Source organism: Papio anubis, chromosome 14 (genome assembly GCF_008728515.1).
Source record: "Papio anubis isolate 15944 chromosome 14, Panubis1.0, whole genome shotgun sequence".
Taxonomy (NCBI): domain Eukaryota; kingdom Metazoa; phylum Chordata; class Mammalia; order Primates; family Cercopithecidae; genus Papio; species Papio anubis.
The window spans coordinates 106,598,532-106,601,080 of record NC_044989.1 but is presented as its reverse complement, the minus strand read 5'-3'; positions in this window follow the sequence as shown (position 1 = coordinate 106,601,080).

Here is a 2,549-nt window from a genome sequence, read left to right as displayed (position 1 = left end):
CATTTGTTGGGTGGTTTTTGGGGCTTGGGTTAAATTCCTCAGCATCAGGAATGCCATCGTTTCAGCTTTCTTTCTGAGGAATCCTCTGACTTTAACCCGAATCTCAAGAGACAGCATCAGGTGGCAGTTGAGATGACAGACACTGTGTGTGCTCGGCCACTGCACTCTCACAGCTCGGTGCTGGGGAGCCCTCGGCCACTGCACCCTCACAGCTCGGTGCTGGGGAGCCCACCCTCCCAGCCACCTGCCCAGATGGCTTTCCCCTCTCTCTGGAAACAGGCCAAGTGCCAGCCGGGGGCAGCTTCTCCTTCCTACAAGACGCAACAGTCTGTGCCCCGCTAGAACCTCCTTCCATTGTGACGCTCATCAGCATGTTCCTGGGCAGTCTGCTCTGTTCCCATTATGTGGATAATACATTATTTTAGAATTTCCTCGGGCCACTCCATAGGACAGAAAGGAGAGGAGATTACAGAGTGAAAGGAAGTACAGTGACAAGGGGTGAATGCCACATTTTGGGTCTGAGATGTCTGGGTTGAAAGGAGATGGGATGGTTAGGAAGCAGGCACTGTGTTAGGGATCTGGAAGGCCCAGCTCTGTTATGAAACGCTCCTTTATCCCTTGGCTCCGAGCAGTTAGTGCCATTCCAGAGATGGGATGTTGGAACAGGTGCTCGAAGACCCATGAGCTTCCTGCTGTGGAGGCGTGTGGCAGAGCATCTGCAACCTCTTGCTGGCAGCCATGGAGGCAAAAATTCAAGCTTCAGGCCGGGAACAGTGTCACATACCTGTGGTCCCAGGTACTCAGGAGGCGGAGGCGGGAGCATCACTTGAGTGCAGGAGTTCGAGGTTGCAGTGAGCTGTGATGGTGTCACTGCACTCCAGCCTGGGCAGCAGAGCAAGACCCTGTCTCTAAAATAAAATACAATAAAATAAATAAAATTCAAGCCTCAAGTGGTGAGTTCAGTTGACATTTTACTCCTCTTCAACTTGGAGATTCTACAACTAAATTGGTCTATTCAGGAGGTCCTTTGTTAACCCAGGATAACTGGTACCAGAAACCGGCCACTCTTAGTAAGTACACTTCAAACAGCCAACGTTTCATAGTACATCATGAGCAAAAGGTTTGACTGGGGCTTTACCCTGAAAAAATTAAACTACAAATGAGAAGTAATCGGAAGTTTGTTACGTGTTTAACAAAATTTCCAGCAAGTGTTGATTGAGGGAAGTCCCATTTTTCAGCAAAACCGTCCACAGGAAGCCAGCAACATGTTAATGAAGCTCACTTTTTACCCTCATCAAAAAGAAAAAGAACAATAAAGAAGGAGGAGGAGAGGAAGAAGGAGAAGGAGAAGGAGAAGGAGAAATGGAAGGCTTAGTTTCCCAAGGGCTTCTCAATGTTTTGACATTTTAATCATTCTCTTTTTTAAAAACCTTTCATATAGTCTTTCTCTATTTTTTCTTCAGCCAAAGGCTTTGCCGATGGTTCTCTGGCACCACTTTCTGATTCCTTCTAGCCCTGGGCATATTTTAAATCTGCAGTTTCATTTCACATTTGACTTGCATCCTATTCACATTGGATGTAAATTGGATGGGCAAGGTTTCATTTCCAGCCTCAAAAATGCCCCCTCCCGGTCCTGCTCTTCCTCCTCACCCCCCACTCTCACCCCCCATCCCCTGTCGGGTTTCTTTGCTCCCACATCTCTGTTCCCAACTCTGTCCCTGTCCGGCTGTTTTGTGCTTGCAGGTACACATGCGTGCTGGCGGCAGCCCTGCCAGCCATGGGTGCTGCTCCCCTGGGAGCCCACGATGCCTGGGTAGGAAGGGTTGGGAACGGGGACATTAGAGAAGCCTGCTGGGTGAGGCGAGCTGCAGAGCAGGGGCACCGACTGAGCACCTTCCGTGTGCTGGGACCACTGGGGGGATGGTGTCTAGCCCCCAAAGCTGCTTCTTGCTGGCACGCCTCACCTCTCGGCCTCTGGGTGTTACATAGGAGGAGACCTCCTTTAGGGCAGAGCCTGGTGCCACCCAAGACACTCAGAGACTGCCTGCTTGGTGGCCCTCACTTGGATCAAATGCAACTTCCAAGAAGATCCAAATTCATTCCTATGTTACTATCTTCCTGCCATTCTGGGGGCTCCTGCCTTGTGCCAGGCACTGTGTAAGCACTTTCCATATAAAGCTTTCCGTTACTCTCCCAGTGGCCACGTCATCCTACAGGCAGGGAAACTGAGGCTGGTACAGGTAGTGAGAAGTGCAGCTGGACTGAGGGCTGCCTCCCTCTGGCCCTGGAACCCTGGGCTTGATATGACCTCAAGGCACCCAGACCTGTCCTCGTTGCAGGCTGTCCTCCCATCTCCCAGGACCAGTGGCTGGAGCATGATGTTAGCAGGCCTTCTTACAGAGCATGAAGCTTCAGGAACTGAACGATAACCTCCCCAGACCACTGCCCTGTGACCGGGCCACCTCCCACTCACCGGGCCTCTAGACCAACCCCCTGTGACCACTGCTCCCAGACTACTCCCCAGACCTCACCAGCCCCCACACGCCTCT